This window comes from Mastigoproctus giganteus, chromosome 14, assembly GCF_048544385.1.
Source record: "Mastigoproctus giganteus isolate SK-2022 chromosome 14, ASM4854438v1, whole genome shotgun sequence".
In the NCBI taxonomy this organism is placed as follows: Eukaryota; Metazoa; Arthropoda; class Arachnida; order Uropygi; family Thelyphonidae; genus Mastigoproctus; species Mastigoproctus giganteus.
In genome coordinates this window covers 79,011,573-79,028,606 of record NC_143588.1, presented here as the reverse complement: position 1 = coordinate 79,028,606, position 17,034 = coordinate 79,011,573, and positions in this window count along the sequence as shown.

Genomic DNA, 17,034 nt, shown 5'->3' with positions numbered 1-17,034 from the left:
TCTGTCATCATGTCTTCAAGCTATGTGTCCTGCCCAAAACCATTTTAGTTCTTTAATTTTGATAAGAATGTCCTTTACTTGAGTTTGCTGCCTAATCCATGTGTTTCTCTTCTTATCTAACAGCCTGATTCCAAATATAATTCGTTCCATTCTTCGCTGTGTTGTTTTCAGCTTCTCTTCCATTCTTTTGTTGAGTGCCCAAGTTTCACTTCCATAGCTCATGGTGGGGAGTATACATATATATATACAATTTTGCATACAATACTTTATTGCATACAATACATATGTATTATGCAATAAAGAGTTCTTCTTCTTCTTAAATTTAAATCAAGGTCTGACCATACACAGGTGGACAATATGTTTCGATATTACAAAAATTCGTATAAAAGCCATTACCAATAGAATAAAGTTCAGTATTTTTAGTAGAGGCATAAATTAAGCTGGAAACTTTGATAAAAAGTGCAAATTCCTTACCAATAGTGTAAATCCTTCTGAAACTAGAGGAAAAAAACTTGCATTCAGTGCAAGATCAGAACTTATTAGAATGAATAAATATAATAATTATATCTTGTTTCAAAACTCAAACGTTGGAAACAATAAATATTTTCATCAAGACTGGAACTTTTCTTAGTTTTATCTGAGAAGCTATTTTTCTTATCAGTCTATGCACTTGACTTTGTTACCAACTTATTTAGGAAAATGGACTCTAAGTACAACAAGTTTTCTCGTTGAAAACATCGGGATTTGAAATGTAAACTTTTAAGAGAAGTCTAATGACTTAAGAATATCCTGGATTCAGATTGGAAAGTGACTTTTCATCAAATTTAATGAAAGGCTTAACACGAAATAGAATCTTCTACAATTGAAGCTATTGTGAATTTAAATGTCGAACTGAACTGTGTTAATTTTTACTTTGTACACTGTAATCCATAACTGAAAACGTTGTGATTTTGCACTTTTAATTAAACCATGGAACTTGATGACTTCCTGGTGTATTTCAACTGGTGATCTGATGGACAGAAGTGTCTTTAACATTTTGACTTCGAGTCAAATTGTGAGTTACCTTGGTGTCAACGATAAACAGTAGTTTTGGTGCCTTGGTAAGTCCATGTGGAGCCACCGTAATGATTACACACAAGTTTAATGCTCGAACTCCCGCGACCTGTGGGTATCTGCAATCCATGGTCCGTCCCGATGCTGATTTTGTAGGCGAATCTTCGTTCTGATGGACGACAATGTTTGATCCCCCCAATAGGGCGCAGCTGATCAATATGTTGCAAGATGAGGGTATAGTCCGATTGGCACAAATTTATGAAGAGCGACACTAGCAATATCAAAATATCCCAATTAGATTACATGAATTTACTCGCTATAAATGAAAGAACAAATTGAATTATGAATTGCATACATCGATGAAAACCGCTAATGATTTTTATTAATTTGAATATTAATTTTCTGAATTTAATTAAAATATAAAGTAGCAAAAAAAAAAAATTACCAAAAAATTTACAAATTATTTATTTTTGTACAATATGAATCGCAGAGTGTACACTCTCCAGGTACGGATATCTCTTGCAAATAATGATACCATTATTAATTGGATTATTAAAATATCACGGACATCTTTTTCAATGACCCTGTATAAATAGGTGGGCGAGTATGGGTTTTGCAATCATGACAATCCAGTTATGAAGTACACTGGTGTGCAAAATTTAAGGACCGGTCAGGGTTTCACTGTAGCTTCTCATAGGAGTGGCCTGAATAAGGGAGAAGCATACCAAAGGAACCTCGTGAGGTACAGAAATGATGAAGGAAACCACAACGGAAACAAAACGGTACAGAGGGACTTCATTCAAAAATGCAACATAGCACTGGCTGCCATGATACAGATGCATCACTGCCAAAGATGGAACAAAGGGAATAGGTGGTCCTCGGTAGGAAATATGGCCACCCCTATTGTCGCTGCAGGCCTTCTTGCGGTAACATCGTCCATTCCTCTGTCAACGCCATCTTCAGCTGGTAAACATTTTCTGGTGGGTGTGAACGTGCCGCTAGGCTTCTCCACAAAGTATCCCATGTGTTTGATGGGATTTAGATTGGGCAGGATTGGACAGATTTAGAGGATGCAAAGAAAAGGTAACAAGAGGAGATGCATAAGTTCGTCGAAGAGTTACGTCAACCAGAACAGACCGCTCTAACAGCAAGACGAGACCCTACGTCCTGTCATTAAGTGTGGCTGGAGTTGACTGCGGCCAGAGGTGAAAATATTTTTTCAACCGGATTGTTAAGAAGGCTTAATTAAAGTGTACTCTACGCAAGGAAGGCTGTGAGTTGAACCAGGGCTTTGCCCTGTCTGATAATTTTATTTCCTTCGACGCTCCTTCTTGAGCCATATGCATGAGTGATTGTGAGAGCGCTGATAAGGCATCATTAGTGCCCAAAAGGTATAGGTTTTGCCAATTATATGCCATCAGATGTTTCAGAATGACGCCACTTTTAATATATTTTGATGAGAAAATTATTTTGTTTCACTTTTTTGATGCGGACCAGTTTGACGGATGTCCCGGATTCTTCTTAAAGTGGCTTCACACGTGAGTGGTCGGTGATCCGAAGTGAATTTCATGTAGTTATTCCTCAACTTTATATTTGGGGTATTGTAGTATATGAGATCCAGGCACTGTGTTCCTCTTTTTGCTGGTGTTTTCAATTGGATCATGTTTAAAACTTTCATTGTATCGTCCAACTCGCTTTTTGCCTCCCGATGTTTTGGTAGTGGCATATTTAGATCCCCATTATGATTGTGTCTGTGTTCGTGCTCAGGTTTGAGATGAGCCACGTAAGAAGCTCGGCTCTGTTTTCTTTAGTGTGCTCCGGTGGTAGGTATATTACGCCTAATTGAAGTCTTCTCATTTCCGTACCAAAAGTGGCAATGATAGCCTCGAAATTTTCCGATTGCGCCTCGAGTTCGTTGACTACTGAGAATCCTTTCTTGAAAAGAATCATTACACCGCCGCCTCTTTTACTCTCTCTTCCATTTGCGATGCAATTGTAACCAGAGGAGTGTGCAAGGGCGTCCAGGTGTCTGTTATTATGGAGCCATTTTTCAACTAAGCATATGCAGTCATTCTCCGAGTTGAGTAGTAAGGTTTGTAGTGCGTGAAGCTTATTCGATATGCTTCTTACGTTTTGCAAGAAGTTAATAATCTGGTTCGATTCTTTTGCAAGAGTTAAATTGACTGTTAATTGCTATTGAGCTCTTTCGTAGGTTCGCTGTGCTGTTCCTAATTGTGGGCCTCAGCCCTTTCTCTGTATGTCTTCACTAGCGTTCCTACTGGCCAGATGTTTCTGTCCAAGAGTCTTCCTTCACTGTTTAGTGGGCAGGAGAATATGAAAGAGGAATATGCAGGATGTCTTGTGCGTATTTGCTTGACCTCTACGCCAATCCCTAATCCTCTGTCGCACATTTCTTTAATAAGATTTGGATCTGTCTGTTTGGATCTTGAGTCTTGAGATAAATATTTTTCCTCTGGTTTGTACAGAGGATATGTTAAATCTATCGGCAAGCCTCTGACTGTGTCCTGCGACACGTTTCGTTATGGTCTCGTTTCTATTGTGCTCATCATTGACTTGATTTGTTTTTTCTGAACCCTATAGTCCGCGAGATTGTTCTCAAACATGGATTGATTTGTGAGGGAGGGTATCAGCGGGGCAGATTCACTCTTCTTGTTTTGCTGCGGTGCCTTCGGGGGAATGGCCGCAATCTGCGCAAAGGTAGGTTGTCTAGCAAACCCAGTATGTATTTCAGTCGTCATTGTGCTATGGGGGTTGTCATGGGTTGAAAGGGAGAGGGGACTAGCTTTGGCAGGGTCTATTCTTGTTTCTGGCCTAGTCGTGTAGTTTTTCTCAGTGGAGATTTCAGATCCTGACACTCTTAGACGCAGTAGTGACTTGCTCCCTCATTTCTAAAGTTATTATTCTTATCACTCCTTGATTTTCCCTTCGTATCCCTCTGTAATTTGGATGTCTGCGTATGCTGATCTGTCCGCCCTCGGTAGGCGGACACGTTGCATATATACGAACTAGAAAATGTCCGATCAGGTATTCGCAGTTTTAATCTTTAGAAATAATATTTACCTGCATGCTTTCTTCTTCTTCTTCTTCTTCTTGGTCCTTAGCTGGAAGCTGGGGGAGGCGGTTGGCCACCCAACCAGTATGCTGCTGTAGGTGCCGCAGGGTTTCGGACTTGCTCTGTGATGTTCTTCCATACTTTACGATCCATGGCGTCAGTCCTGGCCTGGTTAAGGTCGAGACGTCGGCTCTTCAAGTCATTTTCCACTTGCTTGGCCCACGTTTTCCTAGGCGCGGTCCGTTGGATGCTCCATTGGGTGGGTCGTTGTCTCCAAAGGAGTGTGGATGGTATTCTGTTCGTGCCCATTCTACATACGTGGCCAAACCATCCAAGCCTTCGCTTCTGGATTTGGTCGGCAATGGTTGGTTGCTGTTGGCATCTGGCGCGGATGGTATCATTAGTGATGCGGTCACGAAGTGAGATGCCCAAAATCTGCCTCAGGCATCGCATTTGGAATACCTCAAGTTTGTTTAAATCTAGCTTGAGACAAATCCATGTTTCTGATCCGTAAAGGAGAATGGGCAGGATCAAAGTCCGGAAGAGTCGGATTTTAGTCTTTGAGGAAATGTTGGTCCTCTTCCACAGACACCATTTGAGCGAGGCGAACGCAGAGTACTTGTTTCAGAACTGGAGAAGAGAGCTACCCACTGATACCAAATACACTTAGTTTGATACTTTTAATCCATACTAAATTAAGGTAAAAAGCGGAGCACATAATTCAGCAGTTAGTCAACTTCCGCCACCTAGCGGATTCTATATGTTTATAAAATGTGTTTAAATTGAAGTAAAAATTCCAATTGTGCCTCCACCTGAAGATATTCATCTGAGGAGTGCCTAGGTGAGAAACTTTTACTTCCTTATAGGGAAATTAGCCAAATACTAGAGTTATTCTCTGTTACCTTTGTTTGCTCGACCTGTATGGTCACCATGCTGCAAGCGGAGGGAAAATAGAGACGTGCTCCGGTATAACGTCGGTGCCGCGCTGGCATCTGACCCTTGACTGAGAAACTTCTTCAACCTGAGTAACCTTGGACAGTGATTCTGCCCCAACTGAACGTTTTCTGTGCGTCTTCAATACAAGAAACAATGACTTTTGTGTCTGTTCTCCCCAACAGCCATAGACTTAACCACGAAAAAATTGGATCACCGCAAATATGCATCTAGTACGAAAACTGTGCCCACCATCGTAATCTACGTCCTAGAAAACCTCTATAGAAATTAGTCCGGTCTCTCTAGGGCTGTTTTCATATTCCGGTGTTTCCCCCCAATCACGTGACAGTGGGGGATAGCCCAAATATTCACTAGAACTTTGTGTCTCAACTAAACATCGCACGAACCTGTGACTCATCAAAATTCCTCATTTTCTCTGCCGTGCAAGGATCCATCGGCTAAACCTCACTAATCTGGAATCACCATTTTTCTGACCTTGACAAATATGGTTTTGGGAACCTTACCCAAACTGAAGAAGCGGGGGAAAAGCATTAGTTACCATGCAAATTGACGACCCTAAGGACAGCACAGATGAACAGACGCCAGCCCCACTCTTAGAAAAGCTGAACAAAAAGCAGAACCTCCTCAAAACAAAAAGAAAAACCATATCCCAATCGGACCCAGACAAAAAACTACAAGTTCAACAAAGCCAACAGACGGAAAATGCAGAAGAATTGTACATCTTGGACCCTACCCTGCCAGATGGTCTTGTGCCGGACCAAATGCTCATCGTCAGGCACGCACTTGAAGACCTACTAAAAGAACAAAATAACAGAGTAACCACATGGCCGTGCTGATATAGTCTCCTGTGGATTAAACTGGAGCCCATCGTATACAAAACCCACGTGGAATATGAAAAAGCAACTGCCAAATTAGAGGTAGACTTTCAAGGCGGGGCAAGTGAAAGGCTACAGCGCGCCCCGACCTATTCAGAAGCGCTGAGGAGCAGAACCACTGCTACAACCACAAATGCACCTCCTACCAAACCTGCAACGCCGACACCCACGAGAACACTCGTGCCACCGTCCAACATAGTCATTCTAAAGCCAGCAGGAGAAGACGACTATACAAGCGACGAAATAAAGAAAAATGTGATGGAAAAACTGAAGGAAGACGATGGCAGTGTCCTAAGTTGATGTCGCCATTGCTATTCACGACATTCTTCTGGCATCACGACAACACTGACGTTGTCACAGCTGCGAATTTTCGACGTGTAGTGGGACGATGTTGAACGTTGCTCATCACTCACGCTGCCCACCATAAATCCACGGACCTCAGCTACTTACGTGATTGTTCGAATGTACAGAAAAATAAATCTCGTTAGAGGATCCCAATGCAATGTACCATGTGTATATGAACCCTGTTTGAGAATGAACCGCTTTATGAAATGAAAGAATTTTAGTGTTCTTCTTTCATATACATTTTCGTTTTCTTTGGTCCTTTGTTTTCTTCTTTCTATATGTTTTATTTCTCCTATTTGTCCTGCTATGTCAGGCTACTCTTCTCTCCTTTAGCTTTAAAGCGTCTTCCCATATTTGTCTCTCTCTTTCATCTAACCATCATCATCTATTTATCCTGTTTATCCTCTATCTGCACCTGTGTTCTGCTCCTCATCCCTCTCTCATCTCATCTACAAGGGAAAATCAATAAGCAATACAAAATTACTCAAACACCCGCATGCATAAGGAAGTGGGGAGAAGTTAATTTATGATGTACACTTGCTGTACTACTAGTTACTCATTAACGCACTTAATATGATTTTTCTTATATTTGCATATCTAAAAATATGGATGGGCAAAGTGAGAGCCTTTTCTGGCAACGGTATGTGATGGAGTTCCTGTTTAAATCGGGCGATCAGTCGCCCATATCAATCCGGAGAAACAATTGATTAATGTTCACAAGTGGCTCTAACAGTTTCGGAAAGTGATTTCAATATCAAGGACAAACCAAGAGCAGGAAGCCCAACGTCTGTCACAAGCAGTAAAAACAAACAAAAAAAAAAACTCATTTGAAATGATAGCTACATAAATAACAGACAAGTGATGGACACTGTGAAAATGTAAAAGGGAATTGTTTTGTTTTTTTGACCATCATCCAAATAGATCATTAGAATTAACATTAGTAAAGGCACATGATGCAAGAAACCAAGTTTGCATCTGCCAAAAAAAAAAAATTATATATACATAGTTATGAGCCAAAAAAAAAAAAAAAAACTCTTCTAATTTCGCCCATCATCTCACTCCAAATATATTTGTGTAGTTCTGCCTTGAATCTATTTAAACTATCAACTTCTACAACGACAGATGGAAGTTTGTTCCAGCAATCAACCATCCGCTGGCTAAAGGCAAACATCCGCACATCTATTCTACATCTGTCTCTCCTGAATTTGAATTTATGCCCTCTCAGGATTATTCTGAGCAAGAGGAAGAATCCTATCCGCATTGAGCATGCTCAAACCGTTCCAGGCTTTATACTCCTCAATCAGATCACCTCGCAGGTGCCTAGTCTCCAGACACTGTAATTTGCAAAACTTAACAATTTCTTCGTAAGAGCAACCCTTTGTTCCATTCACTAACCTTGTTGCCCTTCTCTGTACTCGTTCCAGTAGCTCTACATCCTTCTTGAAATGAGGCCTTCAAACCTGTACGCAATACTCAAGGTTTAGCCTGACCATTGCCTTCTACAAGGAGATAATCACCTTGTCTCTGCTAGAAAAATTCGTGTATATCATTGACAAGACACCATGAGCAACTCTTGCAGACCATCTGCACTGCACAGAAAATTTCCTATCTGTCTGAACAATCCATCAAGGACCTTTTCATTCTCTACCACTGTCAGTGTAGTAATACACAGTTGATACGTTACTCTGGGGTTACTACTTCCCGTATGCAGTCCTTTACATTTGTCAATGTTAAACTTCAGTTGCCACCTTCTGATCAAATTCTTGGACCCCACTAATAAGATTAGTCCAAGAAGAGCAGTTGATTACCACTTTCTGCCTTCTCCCGCTCAACCATCCGTTTATCCATAGTTGCAATTTGCCTCCAAGGCCATAATGCTCCAATCATCATTGAAGAGGTTTGTAAAGATCTCTCTCTCTCTGCAGAGTTTGTTGCTGGCAGTCCTGAGTGGTTTCAAAGGGCCATCATATATAATGAAACTTGGCTCTTCCATTAAGACTCACAAACCAAACGACAATAAATTAAATGGACACACCCGACATCACCTGTATACAAAAAGCCAAAACTTTTGAAATCATCGAAGAAACTTGTCACCCTCTTGGATGGATCAAAATGGCGTAATTTTTATCCATTTCTTGGAAAGAGCCATCAACAAAGAAAGATTCTGCTTGTTCCTGGAAAAAGTTTAATGAAATTCCGAAAAACCAAAAGACCCGAAATCAATCTGCAGGACACGAAGTGTCATCAGCATAACGCAAAGCTGCACACGGCACAGATGACCCTGTCAAATATCGCTCCGCTGGGGTGGAGCATAATGCCTCATCTGCTCTTTAGCCCTGACCTCACCCCAATCAGATTTTTCTTCGTTTAGTAGGCTGAAGGCGTTTGGTGAGGTGTTTGAGAGTGATGTGAAATTCGTTACTGAAATGCAGCAAGTGTGGTGGTTTCCTTACATTAAGTGATATTTCCACAAAATTGAAAGAAAGTATTATATATACGAAATATGGATGCAATATCTCACATAATAAAGATCTTTGTGACTTACGCCCTTGTATTTCTCTTCTTTCCCTGCACCTACGAGTGCTCTCTCTCTCTCTCTCTTTTACTACAAGATATTAATTATTTTATTGAATGAGAAGTTATATTGACATAAACTGCATAATTTCTATCAAATTATCCTTTACAAATAATTACAGATGGACTAATAACAGAAACAGATGTGATGAATTTCTTTTTATACAATAAAGTAGCACAATCGGCAATAAACAGCTCTAAGAACAGAATAAAGTTTTCTACGTTTCGGATTGATATCTTGAAATCTTTCTTCGGTTTGGAATTTAGAAGACTACGAAAGGAAAGACTCTTAACTGTAATTATTAATAGTTTTTGCATTTATATACAGTGGGGAAAAAATTAAAGTTTACCAGGAGATAGCGCATCTATGAATGCAGTTTCATCTAAAAATTTTGATTTAGGAATTCTTATGTAATTTGTATTACTTCATATTAATTCAGTGTATAAAATTAATATTCAAATTAATAGTAATTAATAAACATAATTAGTAATTTTTATCAATATATGCAATTTAATTTTATTTTATTTCGTTTTTTATACCAGCTAACTTAGCCGGTTAACAATCGCTGTAATATTTTAACCTCAATTCAGTTTTAATATTTGATTTATTATATTTGTAGTTTTACATATAGAACAAAGTGGAAGAAATAATAATACAAATGGCGAAAATTATTACGTGGTAAATTTTATCAAATTGTAATAAGCCAAACTACTGCGGTAATGTAAAGTATCGCTGCATTCAGAGTACCGGATATTTTAACTGGTAACTGGTTTCGGAAAATGTTTCAAGAAACTTGCTTCAAAAAATCACAGATATCCACTGGGATTGGATAATGTGCAACGGTTGTAAAATTTTACTAAATTGTGCAATTTTGCATTTAAAAATACCGTATTTCCCCATGTATAAGAGGCACCTTAATTTTGGGGCCCGAAATTTGAAAAAAAATGTATTACATAAAGTTATTGAACTCAAATTTTATTCATCATACAACTTCTCATCACTGTCAAAACTCCCATCCATTAGCTTGTCCTCATCTGTGTCTGATGACGAATCACTGTCTTCATATATTGCCTCGTCCTCAGTTCCATCTATGGCATTTGAAATGCCACACTTCTTAAATGACTTGACAATGATCTCAATCTTGATATTATCCCAGGATCTTTTCACCCGGGTACAAACTTCTCCTATAGTTGGTTTCCTCACTCTTCCTGCTGGTGTCAAATTATCCCCAGAAGACTTCATCCATTGGTTCCATTCGTCTCTCATGGTAGTTTTGAAGGGTTTGTTAATACTGACATCAAGTGGTTGGAGTTGGGATGTCAAGCCTCCAGGTATGACGGCAAGTTTTGTTTTTTGCTCTGCAGCAATCTTCTTTGTATTTTTTATTGTGTTCCCTGAACTGATCAAGAACCAATAGGGCAGGTTTGCGTAAGAGCCCACCTGGTCTCCTGCTCCAAACTTTCTCAAACCAGATCTTCATCTCATCCTGATCCATCCAACCCTTGTCATGAACGTGTACAGTCACTCCTCGAGGAATGTCTTCTTTTGGCATTGTTTTGCGTTTGAAAATCAGCATAGGAGGCAGCTTGGTTTCGTCGGCACAACAAGCTAGAACAACTGTATAATGGCTCTTTTCATGTCCACTTGTCTTCACAGTTACAGTTTTCACCACCTTCTTATGAACAGTGCTGTTACTTGGGACATCAAATTGAAGGGGGACTTCGTCCATATTTGCAATCTGTCCCAACTCAAACTGATGTGTCTTCCGACATTGAATGACAAAACGATGAAATTCAAGGACCTTCTGCTCATAGCTTTCAGGCATCTTTTGGGCAAGTCTGGTGCGTGTACGCATGCTTAGTCTATTCAGTTTCATGAACCTGAAGCACCAATTGTGTCCTCCTTTGAAATCAGTAACTTCTTTTTCATCAGCAATTCTTCTTGCCTCATGCTGAACCATCTTTGTGGACACAGGAATTCCAATTGCCCTTTGCTCTTCAATCCATATCTTCAATTCCCTCTTTAAATCAGGCCATTTTGCTGACTTGCCTCTCATGGCCTTCTTCTGCCATGTCGTTTTCAGTAGGGTTTCTTCTTCCCGTAGCCAGTCTCGGATTGTTTTCTCAGTTGGAGGAGGACCAAACTTACGTTCAGCAGCACGATTTCCATTCACTTTTGCAAACTGGATCACTTTTAACTTGAATTCAGCACTGTACGAAAATCTTTTCTGAGCCATTTGTGGGCAGAACGTGGCAAAACGTAACCTAATATACCGGTAACAAGTGCGAAACAATGAGCGCAAAAACAACAAGCGCGAAAAAGCGGGAAGTGCAAGTAAAAAAAATCTACAACCACTACATAAGACGCACCCAGTTTATAGACCCCAAATTTTTCGAAAAAGAGTGCGTCTTATACATGGGGAAATACGGTAATTGTACGATTTGATGTATTTATGAATGAAAATACAAATTGTCTATGAAATTGTCTTGTTTTCGTTATCATGAATGTAGCTTGCAAGTGGTGCCCTCTCATGACAATAATCGAAACGTTTCACTCATTTTCACGTTAAAATTATATTATTACTGATTAAAAAGTTAAGACTTTGTCTAGACTTCCAGTGGCGATCGATTAAGGTCGCTTCTACCGGGCTAGCATTCTTGATTACTGGTGATTCCTGGTCACTGGCAACCTACTTCACGATTCTTTATTAAAAAAAAAAAAAAAAAAAAAAACAAGGAATTGGGGAAGCAGGGTTGTTAGTAACCTCAGAAAAACGAACTATCTGTTTCATATATCCTCAGTTTCGCCCTATTTACTTCAAAGTGGATAGGCTTGTTGGATAGTTTCAATAAAAATATCGGACACACGAGGCAAGTTTGGCGCAAAAAAAAAAGAAAGTTCTCATTGTAAGGAAGTAGATTATAATACAGAAATGCTAATTTAAAATATAATGGAACTAAACTAAAATTGTGATTTCATAGATTTTATTGTTTTGTTTGTTTTTTTTAACTAATAAAAATAGAAAACATCTTTCACATCTAGCAGATAATGAGAGGTATAATAAAAACGTACGATTGGTGATCATTTAATTCTTGGACTGGTGAAAGATTTTATGTTTACCGCGCAAACCATCCATAACTGCCGCTAGAGGCGCTCTCCCTGATCTTTATTGAGATTTTCTGTGTGCGCATACCAGTACTTGTCGAGCTAGTGTTGCGAAGAGGGAGATTTTTTAGTCGCGTGTCACTGACGATCGTTTTGAAGCAAGTATCATGTCGGACATACAGATTGAACAGCGATATGTGATTCGTTATTGTGTTAGACGGGGCTTAAATGCATCGGAAACAGTTAGACGAATGACGCGCGTGTGGTAATGAGTGTCTTGGTAGGACGACCTTATTCCGGTGTGATGTGGTTTCTCCATCAAGACAATGGCAAGCCCCATACGGCTAATATTGCGCAAGCAGTGATCACTGCTTGCACAATATTAGGTGCTGAGGTTCTGCCAAATTCCCCTTATTAACTGGACTTAGCCCCGTGTGATTTCTTCCTCTTTCCACTTCTGAATAAAGCTCTGAAAGGTAAGCGTTTCGCGTCCGACACATCGATGCTCGCAGATCTACAACGGAAGCACTTCGCTCGCTTTCGAAAAATGGCTTTCAAGAAGCATTTAATGCGTGGGTACGACGGTGGCGAAAGTGTATAAAGTTCAAGGGAGAGTATTTCGAGAAGGAGAAATAAATCCACATAAGATTCAGATGATGACAATTAAGATAAGATCATGCACCAGTCCGCGAATTAAATGATCAAGTGATCATAATCCCATTATATAAGGCTCTTGTTAGACCACACTTGGAATACCATGTTCAAGTATGGAGATTGCAACTAGATAAAGACATTGTGCTTCTTGAAAGAGTCCAAAGAAGGGTAACTCGCTTGGCGAGTTCCACAAAAGGGCGTCCATATGAGGAAAGACTTCGAATATGTGGGTTGCAGAGCTTGGAAACTAGGCACCTTAGAGGAGACTTGATTGAGGTGTTCAAGGCCCTGAGAGACAAGTAAAATGAACGAGGACGAAATTTTCTCGGTTATAAATGGCTCTAAAAACTAGGAGCCATAAATGCAAGTTGTGGGAGCAGTTGTTTAGAGTGGATTGCAGGAAGTTTTATTTTAGCCAGCGAGTTATAAATTACTGGAATAAGTTATCTACATGGGTGGTAAAGGCTGACAGTCTGGGGAAATTCAAAGGTCAGCTGGATAATTACCTAAGGGAGGAGGGAAACGCATAGGTTGTCTATTTCCTTTTCTTTTATTAAATACTTATTTTTTAAATTGTCTTCTTATTATAATTTTATTTTATTATTTTAGTTTTTTTTTTTGTGCCGGTGCAGCATAAGCCATAGTTTTCCTTGCACCATGGGGCCATTGCTAATACTAATAGTAATCACCCCTCGTACATGCATATAGTTACTTCATACAGATTCAACTCGCAGCAACTGTTATTATATTCATCTGTCCATAGAAATTTTAATATTCTGGATACGTGAGAATAATAACATTTAAAAAATGCAGTTCTGCCTAAACAGCAACAATAGCTCCATTTTTTTTTTTTTTTTTTTTTCATCTGTTTTGATTACTTATAATTCCAATCAATGTAATCAATCTAATTTGCATAATGCTGTACACCCTTCTAGCCGAACCAGGCTGTTCCTGGGGTGCCCACTGATGTGAAAAAAAAAATGATGTTAATAATAATAATAATAAAACAGCCATTATGAAAACTAATATGCGTAACTAATATTAAAAACTAACAGGCGTATAAAATGTTAATAAAACTTCCATAATTAGAAAATACGAGACAATTACATGTTCAGTGTTTGCTCAGCATGTTAACGGACAGTAAGCTCGAATACCGAACTGTCTGAGTCAAAACTGGACACCTGGAAACCTTATGTAGAAGTGTGGTTTGCTTTTGTATTTAAGATTAAAATTTTGAAGTTTAGACTATTGCGTGTAAGGTAAGTGGGACGGGGGTACCACCTACATTTTAACATTTGGGTGAATATGCCCGTAGAGAGTCTTGCAAATTGAAGGTCCTGTCTTCCGTGCACTCCGAGTAGAAATGATCGTTTTGAATGATAAAGATTTCGGCCGTCATTGTTCTTTTTATTGCGTTCTTTTTATAAGGAACGACGTAACATCCTTATGGAATAGTCGGGAAACTGCTAGTTTAGAGAAGATATACAAACTAGAGAAAATGGTATACTAGGTCTTATCCCTACTTTTTTATTGAGAAAAGATCTGAAACTGGATATTTGGATGGACCATGACTTCAGCAGATGCTTATACTAGATCCAGGAAGTTACTATCTGTTGTAGCGTCTTTTAGCAAGTGGTAATGATGTCTACCGTTGTCTGGAAAATTGTTAGTAAGTGAGGTGCCAAATTAAAATCTTCGCATATTATTTTAGTTGAATTATGATTTAGGTTGTTTATATACCAGCCAGTTATCTCTGAAATTGGGTTGCCCGTTTGGATTTGGGGGTACGTAGATATTGATAATTTCTAAAACTTTATGTTGGTGTTTAGTGAGATAAATAAAGCTTCATAAGCTGTTGGGTAGATGAGACCTTTTTGTTGTATTTGAGAACTGCTGTGTTGAAAAGAATTGTAACTCCACTTTTACTAAGTTCCATTTTTCCTGCCATTCGGGGAGTAGGGTCAATGCTTCTGAGCCCACAAATATAAAGAACTCGAAATCCAAACAAAGACTCCTTCCCCTTCTGTCCCAACAAGAAACACCGGAAGGACATAGGTGAGCACCCTCTCCCGAACTCTGAGAGTGGCGTTATAGCTAGTTATAATGACAGCAAACACCTTGGTTCTGTAGAATTAAATCTACTGTTTGTAAGCGTCAGTAAATTGCTATTTTATGGAAGAAATTAACCGCAGATTTAACTAAACATACGTTTTTCCAGATGTACCCACGTTGGGCATTTTCTGTCTCTTCACTCTCAGCTATCTATCAGCTTTGTCATCAGACTAGGCCAGCTCACACAAGCATCTCATGCTCAGCCAAACTGCAAAGTTTACTGAATAAATAGCTCTAACAGTGAAAAACGTCCTTTCTTTCATGGATTCTTAAAAAGCTGTGCACATTAATAAGAGTGGCCCACTGCTTTTTTTTTAATATTTAGGGATTGTGACGCTCCTTTTTTTCCCTCTCCTCTTTTTTTTTAGGTATATTGTTTTTGTAAAATATGCCGAATTGTAGAGAATTCCGTATTTTAAATTGCCATATGTTAAAGAGGTTCCTGTATTATGAAACATATTTTTATTTCCTTTTATTGCAGAACTTAATTTATTACGGAACTTAAACATGGTGTTTTTCTTTACAATGTATGATCAATTTTTTTTTTTTTTTAATTCTACACGTCAAATTAAGGGAGCTTACAAAAATACAGAATTAAAACAATTACACTCCGCTTGTGACCACACTTCATAAAAAGTTCTCCGTTGTGATTTGGTTATTAAGTTGGAATATGTCCCCGGAAAGGAGACTTACAAAAACTGCATATCATCATATACTTGAGATTACTCATTCCAGGTTAGTATTTTCGAAATGGTGAACGATGACATATCCCCTCACCATCACCATGTCTACATCAGTATGAAAGTGAGGGGCGTAAGTGTAAGTGGTGTATGTCAAATGGAGTCTCGAACTGTAGAACAAACTTTGCCTTTAAAACAAGTTGCCGCGGCACTGCACTAATTTTAAACGCATTTGTTTGCAGTTGCGAAATTAATTAAATACGGATAGAGAAATTAGCAGATTAACCTTTCAGAGTTGACATTACATCTTCAAAAGGTTAATTTACTATTTAGCCACTGTCTCAATTTAAATAAATGGTAGTTTAACTCGTGTGTAATGTCATTTAATTGGTGCGATACCAGTGCAACTCGTTGGGAAGACCAAGTCTACTTTGCTGAACATTACGATAATTGTATTAACTAAGCCAGTGTTTCTCAATCTTTTTACTCTCGTGGCACATTTTCCAAAGAAGAAAAATTTCGCGGCACACCTACGTAGTCATAGAAGAAGAAATTTCTAAATTAAATAAATAGAACGAAAAATAATATTAACAATTCTTTTATTTATACTTATATTATATCTGTGTTATGCAAACAGTTCTTACAATCAAAATAAAATATAAAAGTAATTAAATAAATAATTACAAAAAGAAAATATGTATGCCTTCAGCAAAGCTTTAAATTATTCAAATATTTGATAGAGATCAAATGAATTTTTATTTAAAAAATTATAGTCAATGTGAAATATGTGATTGACTATGTTTTGTTATTTCTGCTATATCAGGTCTTATTTCAGACAGAGCAACTCGCAGGACATCTTCGACATTTTCCAATCTTGATCGTTTTTTATTTTTCATGTTAGTGAGAGTTGAAAATCCTAACTCATATAAATACGACGTAGAAAATTGGAGTAAAATATTTATTGCTCTTTTAGATAACTTTGGATATTCATCTCTGACTGAAATCCAAAAGTATCCAAATGAAATTCCGAATGTTTGATTTTTAATGTTCGATCGGATGAAAGGGAAATCAGTTCTTCCTCTTCTTCAAGACAAAGATTCCATTTTGATGTATCATTGATAAAAGGATTTCGAATCCAGTCATATTTTTCCGATTTAATAGATGGAAAATATGTTTTCGTTGCCTTTTGAAGCAAATCCAAATGGTTTTCACCATTGGTGCAAGAAAATTTCTCATCTGTTCAGGAATCTTAGGAAACATAGCTAAATTATTTTCATCAAGTTTATTCATCCACAAGCATAATTTTTTATCAAAAGCAATTAACTTACCTGTTGATGTTAAGATATTTTCGTTTCGCCCTTGTAAACTAGTATTTAAAATATTAAGTTGTGCAAATATATGTTCTATGTAAGCCAGTTTTGCACACCACAATACATTGTTAAAACAATCATAAAATTTTTGTATTTTCATACGATTCTTTTGTTTTCCTGCGGTACTTATTTCATTTTTAAAAAATGCACAAAGTTCTGCTCGCAATTCAAATACACGGGCTAAAACTTTTCCTCTAGAAAGCCAACAAATATCATTATGTAGTAATAAACAATTACA